This window comes from Passer montanus, unplaced genomic scaffold (assembly GCF_014805655.1).
Source record: "Passer montanus isolate IOZ18808 unplaced genomic scaffold, ASM1480565v1 scaffold11, whole genome shotgun sequence".
NCBI classification, from domain to species: Eukaryota; Metazoa; Chordata; class Aves; order Passeriformes; family Passeridae; genus Passer; species Passer montanus.
Window position 1 is genome coordinate 7,953,031 of NW_024357613.1, and position 14,077 is coordinate 7,967,107.

The 14,077-nt window shown below is 40.5% G+C and overlaps 1 protein-coding gene and 1 pseudogene across 6 annotated transcripts in view; one reads left to right on the forward strand and one right to left on the reverse strand.

The window, feature by feature from the left end:
* KLHL32 (kelch like family member 32) overlaps positions 1-9,821 on the reverse strand; it is a 124,326-nt gene extending 114,505 nt beyond the window's left edge. For 5 of the 6 annotated variants that reach the window (XR_005629735.1, XR_005629732.1, XR_005629734.1 and 2 more), the window contains exon 1: positions 9,670-9,821. The gene's annotated coding sequence lies outside the window, so the exon portion shown is untranslated. Of the gene's footprint in view, positions 1-1,209; positions 1,304-9,669 lie in introns of all 6 variants that reach the window. The other variant, XR_005629733.1, reaches the window with a different exon arrangement.
* A 1,970-nt stretch (positions 9,822-11,791) lies between these two features.
* On the forward strand, positions 11,792-13,439 carry LOC120511456 (annotated as a pseudogene).
* Positions 13,440-14,077: the final 638 nt, after the last annotated feature.

Genomic DNA, 14,077 nt, shown 5'->3' on the forward strand with positions numbered 1-14,077 from the left:
GGAGAGAAAGAGCATAAACTGCACACTAATTAGAACTAAAAGCTATTTATTAAATTCCTTCACTAAGTACCACTGGCATTCTAACCCTCTCAAAGATGAATCAAAGTCTGATGCAGCAATACTATTAGGATTCAATAGTTTCCCCAACTTATTACTATGTAAGTGTGGTCTTTGAAGTCTATTTCTCACAGAGAGAAAGGATAAAATTTCTGAATCTGGACTGGAGTTTACTGACCTACAGTTCCCAAGGGATTACCACCTCACCTGCATTCAACACAGCACAATGCAGAGACCTGCAGACATACAAGTAATTTCTAAATACATTACTCACACAAAATACTACACTGCAAATAGTGTTCCTACATATTTTGCTAAATTGTTCAGAGCTTAGTGGGTATCTCTTCACAGCACAGTCAACTTGTATGTCCTAACGGCAATTTATGTAGAAGGTTTCATCTCTTCTGTAAAACACATTTCTTTTTCCTACCATCACAGTCACAAAGACATTTGAGCTATTAATACAATTTCCCTGCCTACTTGGCTCCAGTGGAACCCTACAACCAAGAGATCTTCTGTGAACACCCTAAGATTGCTGAAGACACATTTCCATTCCACACAGAGAATAACTAAGAAAAAGGTTCAGCCTTAGCCATGATTTTTATTACCATTTCATCAGCTCCATTCCAAGTCTGAATCTAGTCTATTTTTTAAGGCTAGAGATTCTTTGGTATATTGCTGTGATTGCATGAAACTCATAAAAAAAATTTGGGAAAAAGTCAAGATGAGTTATCAGCTACTAAGATACTCGGACATTACTCAATCAAAGCTATGTGTCAGTATAAAATAAAAATAGAATATTGATTTTGGGGTTTGGTATCATTTAACTACTTTAAAAACCCCATAAATCAATCCTTCAGCTACCTAACTGGAAATGCCCTATTGCTTACCTATCTCTTTATACCATAGTGTTAGACTTAAAAAATCAAGAACACAAAACAACACGGAAAATAACTTCCTTGTAGTAGGTAATAATCTCATTAAATTCTAAAAGAAGAGCTTTCCTTGTGGGAAAAGGTTTGTTAGGGGATTTTTGAAAGAATTCTTTCCTTTAGCTAACTACAGCATATTAAAGTACTGTAAGATTGTTAACACTCAGAAACAGGTAGCAAATGTTCTTGGAAATATCTTGGGGAGATACAAAAGACTCACAGCAGTATTGAATGCAGCTGAAGATTTTCACCCTTCTCTGAGGCTGGAGTTCATTAAAATAATTTCCCCTTCTTTTCTTTAGATTTTCTAAAGACTGAAAACAGGAGAACATGAAATGTTACTGAAATTTATCCCAGGTTCACAAACAATGTTTTTCAGTATTTGAAAATTACTTGCTTCTTTTGTTCACAGTCTCTTCTGCCTTTGCAAACCATGAATAACAGCCCATCTTTTATTTGTTTTCAGTTTCTCACAGAACCAGTTTGTTATGACTGCTCTCTCCTACACAAAAGCTGGTCAGGGCTTCCAAACACCCTTCTGTTTATTTATGGCAAGCTGCAGTGTAAACATTTGCTTACTACAAATCAGTGCCAGAAATTGGTAAATAAACCCACTGTTTTAACACCTTTTACCCCCAACTATATGAAAGAAAACTAAACAGACACAGTCCACATGCCTTTCTCTAGCCTGTATATATTCATCACAGGTCAAAGCAACTTTCTCTTCTTTCAAGATAGAATGGGTACAAGTTCAGCAGCACTCCTGGCTTCTCTGCTTCCTTCTTTTTGCCTGACCTGGTTTAAGAGTGTAAGAGAGACTTCTGTGGGGCTGCTTTTTAATTTTTAGAGGGAGGTTTTTTATTTTTTCTTAAAGCTCTAAGAGACACGCTGGTGATCCAGTCCCCAACACCCCTCCGCAACAGTGATGCCAGCAAAACACACGAGCAACAAGCTGCAGCAGGAGGGCAGAGGGATCAGGAGTACCTCAAGCCAGTACAGCTGCAGAAAATTTTGTGTCAAAAACAAGATACATAAGGTGCCATAAACCCATTAAATAGAATTTTCTGATAAAGTCTGGTTCTTCTGACAGTTTTCAAATGTATGTAACAGAGATAAAGAGATGGAAAATAACCCTAGTTGACAACAGATAGAGGGGCTTTTTTTTCCCCTTCAAATAGAAGGTTCTGAATTTACAGTTCAAGATTTTCTTCAACCATCCCCTAGCTCTCCTTAGTCTGAGACACAACTTATCTTTACTTGGAGAAAAATTGCTGTTTCAAGGAAAAATGCCTAAAATTAAGATATAAAATAAATTTTAATCTCTGAAGAAGTTAAATTATAAAAAGAATGGACAAGTGTTTAGACTTCATGCCTTCTCCAGGTCTAAGAAAAAGAAAGACTTTCTGATCACACTTTTTTTTTTGTCCCAGAGACCATACCAACTAGCTCAGGAAAAAAACCAAACCAAACAAACAACAACAAAGTCACAAAACCCCAAACAAACAGCAGAACCCCACCATTCTCTCTTATGTCTTTAGATCTCTGTAGCTATAGTACCACTTTTTTTTTTCCTGGTTTGTTATGGTGATCACTTGGTGATCACAAAGTAATTTCCCTCACTACGAGGGCCAAAGAATAAATATATTAGGAACTAATGACACAGCCTAGGAAAATTCACTCCTAGGGTTTCCCCAACAATTTTCAACACTCAAAGTACACAGGCCAGTGACAGGACAAAATGCAGAAACATAACGTGTAATTCACAGAATCAGCCTATGCCACTGAAGATGCTTTGACTCCCCCCTTCCCCTGTATGCCCCATGCTCTGCCACATATTATTGCCTCAGAGCACAGGTGACACTTGTGTTGCCACTGGTGTCATGGTACAAACCCAAACGGACATCCCACAACAGTGCCTACAACCAGACAACATGCAGGCACTTGCTCTACTCCTCCAGCTCTGCAATACATACAGAGAGAGGTGGAAAGCTGGAGGTATTTATGTCTTAAACTGCTACAAATTACAACTGACAAGGTTCTGCTACTAGAGCCTTAACTCTCTTCACCTACCCAGCAACACCACTAAAAATCAATGCAAGTCCACAGTGCAAGTGATAGCTCTAATTAGCAAAGACAGTAAATTCAAACAGCCTGACTTAGCAGCTATCCAGCCTTTAAGGTAGAGTTGCACTGTGGTGGATTGGGAAGCCTGGGGAAATGTGAACAGCTGCAAGGAATATAAACTCAACTAATTTTGTGTATGACTTGTTCTGATCTGCAGTCATTTACATCCTAAGATGTGAAGCATGGAATCTGATGCCATTGTGCATGATGGACCTGATCAAAAGGTCTTAAAGAAATTGAACAAATCTAATAAAAACCAAAACAAACACAAACAAACAAAAAGAAATGGCATAATTCAAACTGAATATATCCTTGAGGACCCAGTCACACTGGCCCAGGAGAGCTTCCTCTTTTATTAGGTAGCCAGCCCTGGCTACCGAAATACTTTGGAGTTTGACTTGCTCTCTAGTGCTGAATTCCTTCTACTGTTTCACATCCACTCATAGTTATCCTCCCTAAGTAAGCAAGCAAAGCATATCTAGTTCCTATTTACATTTCAGCAACATCTAAGTTTCTGCAATTCTGTGAGAGTGTTTGAAGGATGGAGCCATATACATGAAATGCAAATGGACAAGACTGCACTTGCATTGCCATCATTCCATTTCCTACACACTTTCTCTACAAGCAAATACAGCATTTATATGCAAAAGTCACCACAGAGCACAAGAAATGCCCAGTGTACTTTAATGTAACCTCAGTGAGGCTGGGAAGCCCAGCACAGCAGGGGCATGGCACACTCTCCAGTGCGTTCCACAGTGCTGATGCACTAAGGTCCTGCCAGAAAGGAGCTCTGCTCCCTTCCTGTTTGTTTGTCTGAGTTTTCTACAGAAACAGAAAAAGTGAAAAAAAGGAAGTTCAGCTAAGGAACACACCAAACTCACAAAACAGGTACTTTTTTCCCCACACAAAGGCAGCACATCAGTTCAGCCTTGCTCTTGAGACCTCTATTTTGATCTTCACAGATCACTGAAGTCAAAGTCCCAGTTCTGTTCTGAAAACATCATCTCAGTTCTTTCTTTTTTGTTGTTTTATGCAACTAAAATATAGGTCACTGACTGAAAGGGGGCTTTGAAAACTAACAGAGAAAAGGCAAAAATGACTGAAGATGTATCACCTCAAAAGGAGAACCTTCTTCTTATTGCTTTAAAGACATAATTTTAAAATTTGTATTTGATCAGGAAAAAACTATTATTAAATACACTGTCTTTATAAATGTAGTTGTTGGGGAAAAAAAAACATTAAGAACAATTCTACAAAACTTCAAAAATAAACCTGGAAAATATACATTCCACATATCCTGATGACATTTCTTCAGCCACAGGTTTTTATCTGTTTTGTCTTGATAGGCCAGGTAGAGGCACAGTTTAGCTTACAAAGGGCAGCAGCCCTTTTACTTCATTTGACCTGAAGTGAAAACTGATGGAAAATGTTTCAGACATAATAAGGCCATAAGCTTGCTCACATCTTCTTCAAAATGTGTTATTAATCTAAGCAATGCTGTTTTCACTTAAGAAATCACTTTAAAAGAACAAACAAAACATACAGAATGGAAATCAAGCCTTAACAACAGTGCAGAAATGGACCTCAATAACTCTGAGATATGACGCCTTTAAAACAAAACACCCCCATAATCCAAACTAGTGATGCTGAGAATTTTTTCCAATGGATTTCTTACCGAAGACTAAAATGAAAGATCATTCTGGAGGCATAAGGGGTTAAAAGAATTACAGACTTTAGACTATTGAGCAGAAAAATCCACAATCTTAAGATCCATCTTAAACAATCACAGCACTCAGGAAAAACACAAAAGTAAATTAGGCTCCAACATTACAAAATCTATACTGTAAAATACCCCCACTATATGTATCATTCCTGTCAGGAAAAACAAAGACAGATGGTTGTAGAAAAAGACACTCTTCAGAACAACCTTAACTTTCATGTACTGACAAATCAAAATATTTACAATATTTATCTCCCTACAGAGCTCATTCCCTACAATTAAAGCTCTTCTAAACTGCCACAGCATATTGCCACGGAAATTTTGGCAGAACAAATCCTTAATTTACATAACTGTTGAGAGTAGTCACCTAACTTCAAGGAAAAAAAAAATCACGCATTCTCAAATATTATTGATGTTCTGAAGTCTCAGATTTATTTCACTCATAATTGTGTACATATTTCATTGCTTTCTCATCAGAGGGAAATATCCAACTGTCAATAGCAAGGTCAATAGCTTCCAACTAGCATGGTGTGACTGGAATTTGTACAGCATTCACTACTGGAATGTCAGTTTCTGAAACAGCATCTTTCTTGTCTCAAGCCAAAGGAGAGCTGTATTTTGAAGATCTAGCAGTGTATGTAGGTGCATGAAGACCCCGTGGTACTGCTCCAGTTCCCACAAGCTATCTGCTCTGAGCAACCTCACTGCCACTAACAGCAAGGAGAACAAAAGGTCTCCTACTTCAGGCACCTCATCTGTGAAAACTCCTGCCCCAGAAAGGAAGAAGAGCACTGCAGGTCCACAGCAAGTCCAGCAATGCATTTCAGTGTTGAATCTTAGGTTAGTCTAAATTTTTCTATAGTTAAAAGTGCAATTAAAACACGACTGATAAATCTTGACAGAACAGTTTTCTAGGACTAGCACCTGCCCAGGACCTGCTGCTGCTCCCTTCTGGTCTACATTAGACATTTCCTTTTCTATAAAGGTCAGGCAGATTCAGGGGCTGGTCCACACAGGAACACCCACAACCAGGAGTTTCAAAGCTCTCCTGGTCTCCCAGTTTAAACTGTCAAACTCCAACCTGTTGTTTCATTTTCTTCTCTTGAAGCTACCTCCCAGAGTGGCCTCTAGTCCCTGAAATTTCTTCAGGTTTAGCAGGAATACCCCTCAAAAAATAGCCTCCTAAGTATGTTTCTTCTCAATTTGAAGGTTCTAAATGTTCAAAGCCCAAAACTCAGTAGGGGTAAAACCCACACATGAGACAAAATTTAAAAAAAAGAAAATAATTACAAGACCTTGTGAGGGATTTCTACTCTTATTTTCAACAATCAAAATTTGATAGTAAAATTTCAAAAATCCCTTGGAAATAAAATCATCCCATCTACAAGCACACAGTCATGCAATATAGTATGCACACAGAGTGCCAGAGCAACAGACCTCATTTTATTTCACAAGCAGTCAAAAAGCCATCACAATCAGACCACAAAGAAGTGAGGGTTTAGAAATCACTATGTCAAGGATCCTGTCTTTCACTACTAAATAGAAGCATCAGATAATTCAAGAAATTTGAGGGGATATACTACTTCTACCAGTTAGTAATATGAGAGTGGGTTTGGGCTTTTTTGTGTGGGGGCTAAAGTGTAAAAAAATTAAAAATTTGATTTCTAAAAATTCAGTAATTTCTTAGGAAAATCTTATAATTTTTAGCTTTTTGGCTAAAGTTTGTTCCTCTATCTCCAAAGAAGAGAGATAGAAAAAATTCAAACATAAGACTCCCTCCACTTCCTTCAATCAGAGTAATCAGAGTAATTGAAGCCCTAAGAGCAGAGAACACTGGCAAGTATCATATGAAAGTCTTAAACAGATGAGAAATATGAAGGATAACTCTTTTTTTCAATAAAAGAATTAAAATGAGACAAATATGTGGTTGCTGTAGGTAAGTATAATTACACTGCATTATATTTATGTTTTGCTAGTTTTTCACAATAACTGTCATCTGTTCTCACACAAGTGATTAAATTAGTTTCATTTTTCACTTAATCCAATTCCCACTTCTAGCTCAATTTATAATCATCACTTCCCCATGCTAGTGTGGCATTAAATTACTGTCATTCTTGACCATTAAGCACATCATATTCCAGTCAGCAGAATCGATCAAAAACACCATGGCAGTGCCATGGATTTCTTATTAAATACATTCCTTTTTGCTGCTTTCTAGAAGCTGATCATCAGTGTCAGAAGCTGTTACACCAATTTTTGATTTTTCAGGCAAAAGAAAGACATTCTGAATAGACAACAAAAAAGTCTTTTTTAATGAACACGGCATTTTCTCTGTTCAAATTACGCTTACTTTACTTTGTAAGTGCCCACTGAAGAAATGACCCATGCCAGCATAAATTTCCATCTGCTACTGATCTTCTAACCATACTTCTCCTTACTGTAAAATCAAATGTTATTGCTCCCCTTAATAAAAAGAAAAGAAAAAAAAAAACAAAACCAAACCACCTCCCTTGATGCTACTCCAATTTCTTTGTATGTTCAAATCCTGGGTGAAATTCACTTACACGATTGGCAATACACAGACTTTTCAACAGAAGGTGCCATCTTAAACACAGTTGTTCATGTCCTGTTTTAAAGAGAAGACAAGACTGAGGAAAGATTACAACTCCACTAGAAGATCAGTGGGAATCTCATATTTCTTGTCCAAGGCAAGATTCTACACTATTTCTTCAGAGTCAGTTTGAAGCATAGTCACTTCCAAGCTCATTTTCATAAAAATATATCCATAAATTAAATTTCTGCATGGTCATCTTTACTTTTACAGTATTCCATTGTATTCTGACAGTAAAAACAGTGCTAATCTCATCTTGTGTGTGGTTTGTGCTGAGCTACAATGTGTTAAATAAAAAACATTTCCATTTCCATATTAAAATTCCCTTCCCTAACAGAATTATCTCTTGTTTGGAATTGAATGAAAGGTATACCTGCCAATGTAACTGGACCATTGTCAAAGAAACCCAAGGCAACTTCTTTCACTCTTGACATATTAGGAGTACAATCTTTGCCCCATCTGCCAATTCAATAGCTGCCCAAATGTACATTTTGTCCATGTATGCTTATACAGGAATTAATGGGGCCTTTTGTTTGTACAGTATAACACATTATTTTTATAAACATTGTAGACATCTAAAAAAATTATAAATCTTGTGCTTAAGAGATGTTAATTGGTGCAACTGCATTATTTTTAGTGTCCTACTAATCAAGAGTTTATTATTCTCTAACAGTTTCTGAGATACCATAGCATACCTAGCATAGTACTTTGTACATAATAACTGTAGAGTGCTTTACAAATGCTGTCAAATTATTCACAGTCTGAAAAACAGGCAAAAGATTAAAGGAGTTTTTCTGGAGTACTTTCAAAGTAAAGAAAAAATTTCTCTGTAATAACCTGTAAACTTGAATAACACAAGGAGATGTGACTGACTAGCTATATATAGGTGGCTTTTTAAGCATCTGAGGTAACTGTATTACTTATTCAGCACATCACTGGATTTCTGTAGGATCTATTTAAACAATAAATACGGTTTTCAGATAAAAACTCCGAAGAACTGAACACGCCTCAGCGGTCTTGCTCCTGCCAACTGCTTTATCGAAGCAGATCCCAGAATCAACAGGAATTGGCAGGGCTCCAGTAATCCTTCACCCTATGTGCTACAGTTAACAGGATTGTGGCCTCTGGGTCTGCTCCTGGTCTTTTCACGACTGAACAAATGCTGCCATGAACATTTACTCAAACAAGACTAACCCCAACTTTCTATTGAAACGTTTGAAATGTATTTTCCTAGCCCGACAAAACTGGAAAAATTCAAGCTTTAAAAACTGTAGTCACGCGATTTGCTATCATCAACGTCTGTAGTTTATTTCCCCGTGGTAAGACTTAAACCATCATTCCACTTCTTTCCCGTTTGATTGCGGTGTCTGGTGCCGAGCGCGCTGCTCCCCATGCTCCATGGTGTGACAGCCATGGATCAGCTGTCGCTCCGAGCCCGCTCGGAGGAGCCGGGATCCACCCGCACCGATGGCCTGGGAGAGCGGCAGCAATCAGCTGAGCCATCCGCAACCTGCGGCACCGCGGGGACCCGCGCTTCTTCGGCAGAATTGCTCCAAAAAACTGGAAATTTCCTGCCGAGGAGCAAATCTTTCCCCACCATCAGCTGCAACCACCTGAGCAGCACCTCTTCAATTGCGAGGGCTGCAGATACAACGTTCCAGCAATCAGGGTGCCTGGACCATTTGTCGCTGAGAGCTCCCGCATATTTAAACGCCGGAGAGGAGCAAGAGCTTGATTTTGTCAGTGAAACGAGTAGCTCCAAGTGCGGGTACGCGAGGGCGCAGCCCGCAGCAAGTGGCGAGCCGCCCTGCAGCAGAGCCATGTTTCACCCAGCCGCCGCCAGCCCAGCACCTGGAGCGCGTCCCCGCACAACCCCGCGGGGAGCGGGACTCACGGCGTCCCGGAGCCACCCCGGGCTCGGGCTCGTCCTCCCCCCACCGCCGCTCCCCGCGGTTGTGTTGCCTCCTACGCGGAGCCGAGGGCCGGCGGGAGCGCCGCTCGGTGCCCGCGGGCGCCCCGGCGGCAGGAGCCGCCGCTTGACCCGTCTCCCTGGCAACGGGGACACTCGCCCTCGCCGCCCCCTCCTGCCATCAGAGCCCCCCTTGCCACCGCAGCGGTGCTGAGCGGCCGGGGCCGCAGGGCACGACCGGCGGCCGCCCCCCGCCCCGGTCCCGGTTAGGTAACAGGGGCGGCGAGGGCCGCCTCGGGCCCGGCCGCTCGCTCACCTCGGGCAGGTGCCGGGGCCGCGCACGGCGGTGGCGGCGCCGCCTCTCCGCCCCGCTCCGCTCCGCTCCGACGGCAGCGGGGGGACGAGCCGCGGGCAAGCAGCTCCCGCGCCGCAGAGCCGCCGTCCCGGCTGTGCCGCTCCGGTGCCCGAGCAGGAGGAGCTTCCCCGCCCCGCCCAGTGCGCAGCGGCGGCCCGGGAGGGCCGCACCTGCCGGAGGAGGAGGCGGCGGTGTGTCCGCCGCTCCCGGGGCCGTACAGGGCCGCCAGCGCAGCCCGCCGTGCCCCCGGGAGGCGAGGGCCGCGCTGCTCAGCCGCCGGGGCCGCGGCCCTGCGGGAGCGCTGGAGGGAAAAGGCCTGGCTGGGTGAGCCCTTTAAGTGGTGCTAAGTTTGTAGGAAGAGCACCTGCGAGGTGGGATAACCACGAGAACGGCGGGGTCAGGAGGGTTGTCAGGGAGGCATTTGGGAAGGAGGATTTTAGAACAAGAGATACGGCTGGAAATACGTCAGGACCAGAGTGCTATGTCCTAGGATATTAAGGCATCACTGCTTTATCATCCTGTTATGGGGTTTAATGTGACTTTTTAAAAATCTTATGTGTGAAAGTGATGAGGAACATCCGTCTGAGATACAAGTGCTGTGCCATTGTGTATTTCTCCAAATGCCGTCTTTGCAGGGACACAGGACCCAGCTCTGCAGTGAGACTTAGTAACAATGATGTTATTTCAGCCTCACCTCGTGAAACTGACAGGTGGTGAGAACTTTTCTTCCTGCACCCTCTAACTGATCCCATGGTTATGAAGAACATTCAGGAAGAATAAAAAATAAATCTAATGATTAGTGATCCATTCATAATCAGCAAAACTGGAATGTGCTTTAATATATAGGAGAAAATACAATTTTGATAATTGCACAGAGCACTTCTACTTTTGAGCAGTTTTTCATGTTGCTCCTGGATTTTCTTAGGAGTTTAGTTTCTGTTTTCTGATCTGTGAAGTTAATATAAAAACAGTAGATCCCAAAAATCTCTGCCTCCATCTCCAGCATACCTCCATATTAAATTTTGCATGCATGCCACATCAGAGGAGTTCAAGTCTTTTTTAGATAACAATTCCTTAAGACACCTTTACAGCATGTGGGCCTTCAGTTAAGCCTACTGACAGAAGAGTTGTTCTGTTGCAAGGTGTTTGTGAAAGATATCTAGAAATACCCCAATTCCTCCCCTGCAGAGCAACAGTAACAACTGGAAAGTTAGCTCAGAAAGTGCACCAGATGCAGTACATGGAGTGTTTTGGGTAGCAATACAAAGCTTCTCCAAGTCAAGGGTGAAGCAGCTTGGTGCTTATGAAGTGCAATACCAGGCAGAGGCCCATTTTTGTTCCAAAACAGAAGCATAAAGACAAGGCCAGTGCTTCATTAGAACCAGTTAATTCACGTTCAACACAAAACTGTTCTGGCTACAGTACCTTTCCTTGTTTGCATCCAAGTGGGTTTTGAATGTCTCCAGAGAGGAATACCTCCCTAGGCAGCCTCTTACAGGGCTCTACCACTTTCAATGTAAAGTTCTTCCTCCTGTTGAGGTGGAACTTCTTGTGTTTTGGTTTATGGTCACTGCTCCTTGTCCTGTTGCTGGACACCACTGAAAGGAGTCTGGCAATATATCATATTAAATATTAGTAAAAGTCACCGAGACTGAAAATTATTTTTATTCTTTTTTTTTTTCTTTGTAAAAGTCTCTATTCTGGAAATATATAATGAAGAGCTTTTTTATCTTACTCCTATTCCCAGCTCTAGAGAAAGACTGCAGATGTTTGATGATCCCATACACAAGACATGTAAATGTGAAAGGCTCCAAAGAAATACCTGAACACAACAAAAATGAAGCCTACCAGATCTTGGAAAAAAGATGCAGCAAAAACAACTATTGCAGCTACTTACATGAATGCATATTCCAGTTGATCCAGTTTTACTTTTACCATTTGTATGAAAGTAACTCGAGCAGATGAACAAGATTGTTCGAACTGGGAATACAAACTTGCATGAGGTAAAAACACTTCAGTTTGGGGTAGTTGATAAAAGAGTTTATGAAGCTGGAAATACCAAGTGATCTATCCTGAACTATGAAAGAGTTATTGTTGCTCTTGTGGAAGAAGACTCAGAAGACATCCTAAGAGAATCCTTCAAGACTCTAAGAGAACAAAAAGGACATCAGTAATAGCCAGAGTTTCTCCCACATCTATAAATCCCAAGGGAAAACAGAGTACAGTGGAGTATGCTCACAGAGCAAAGAAAGTGATGAAACCTTAATTTAACCAGCAGCTGCCAAAAGGAGCTGTTATTGAGGAAGATACTGAAGAGATTGAGCACCTAAAAGGAGACCTCATTGCTGCACAAGAGTGAAATGGAATCTATATTTTCATTGAAAATTCACGTAGCCCTTAAAGGAAAGCTGACAGTTTGGGAAGAAAAAGTTACAGAGTATATTGAGATAATGAGCACCATGGAAAAAGTGGTGAGAATTCAATCACTAAATCATTCGCAATTAAGCAATGAAAACAGATCTGTAATTCAAGGAAAAATAGCTGAAATTAAGCACAGATAGATCTGCAAGAAACCAAGATTCCTCTAGCTGGGTAAGAATATATGGTTTCAGTTCTGAATACACAAAAACTTCACGGCACAGCTAGCCATTTGGTCAGTACTGTTAATAAATCATGTATCTAAGCAAAAACGTATCATAAGACAGCTGTTGATCATCACAGTGTTATCATCCAAATAGATTTGAAAGAGAAATTAATGTTCTGGTCAATAAAGTATAAGATTCAGTTAGTGAGAACTATCTGAAGCAGCAACAGATGTTGATATCTTATGCATAATATATAGGTGTCCTCCTATCTATCAGTTGTTCAGCAGATAAGGTATTTGCATTAGTTGTATCAGGGTCTTTTACCTCTGTTAAAAAATCACTGACCTTTCTGAACTTTCTCAAGTGTCTGAAAATGTGTGACAAAATAGGACTGTGCCATTTGCTAGTAAAGTTGAGCCATTCAAATTGTCTGAGAAGCAAATACTGGATCAGGAGGAGCATTAAATATCTTGATAGCAATGGTAGAAATTATCCTGGAACTAAACTGTTTGTTTCAGAATAACATAAGGAAATTTTCTGGTTGATGAGATTGAGGACCATAAAAAACCAATCAATCTCTTCTTAGGAGATTTTTCTCTCACTCTGAAATAATTACAGAAACAGACAGTGGGGTTTTTTTTCTCAGATGCAAAGTACTATGGGAATTTAAGAGAAGTGGAAATGGAAAAGTGTGTATATACAAAGAATGCAAATGAATTAGTGTCCTCACATCAAGGCCAATTGAACCCATTGGCACAGGAGATCAGAAGAACTCTAGCTTGTATACTGTCAAAAAATGCAAGTTTGCTGACTACCATCATTGCTGGGCAAGAAAATGTTTATCTGGAAACTACTGACCTAGCCAATAGTAAAATTTCTGCTTCAAAACAAATTTATTGCATCTCTGGATAATTTCTTTCAAAAGCTCAAGGACATAAATGGTAGTTTATGGCCATATGTTTTATGGACATGAAAGAAGATGCTGGTGGAATCCATAGTCTGTTCTCAGCAACTTCTTAGCCATCTAAAAAATGCATCTCAGGATACTGGTAAATGGAGGGAATTTAAAACTGCTCAGATAGTCAGCTTTATGGATCAGTAACAGTCCTTCTTCAGCAACAAGAAACAGCAGCTTCAGTGTTTGCAGTAGAGAACAGAAGGTTTATGATTGAGACCCATTTTTTTAATTGGATATTTTGTTCTGCATTAAGATTTCAGTAGATGCAGTTTGGAACTACGGCAGTGTAAGAATATATCCTTCAATACATTTTATTATATGCATATCAAGGATACAAATAGTTGTGTTCCAAGATCCTTGACATACTGCTGGAACTAAAACAAACTAATTGCCAATTTTAAAAGCATTGGAATTCACCCATAAGAGCTACAAACCAATAGCCTATATTAACCTTAAAAAGGAGAGAGTATGTTATGGTGCTGCCAGCTAGGTCCAGGGTCCACATCCCTGCTCTCATTTAGAGGCTTGCCTGAATGACTCCTAAAAGAAAGATCTTATCGATTTCCCGTTTGTGCTCACTAAAAGCCAGTCAATAAGTACGAACTTATTCAATGAATGAAATTGTCCTGTGGCAATTGAAAGCTGGGAGCTAGACAGCAAGCAATTCTGTGTAACAGGGAGATGCAATGGATTTATGTATTATATACAACTTCTCTCAAGAACAACAGTGAATTATGACTTGCGGCATTTACTGTTAAAGAGACAGAAAAATTATCATTATATAAAGGCTTGTCAAGCTATTTTTCTCTCTCTAAAAGCTTATATT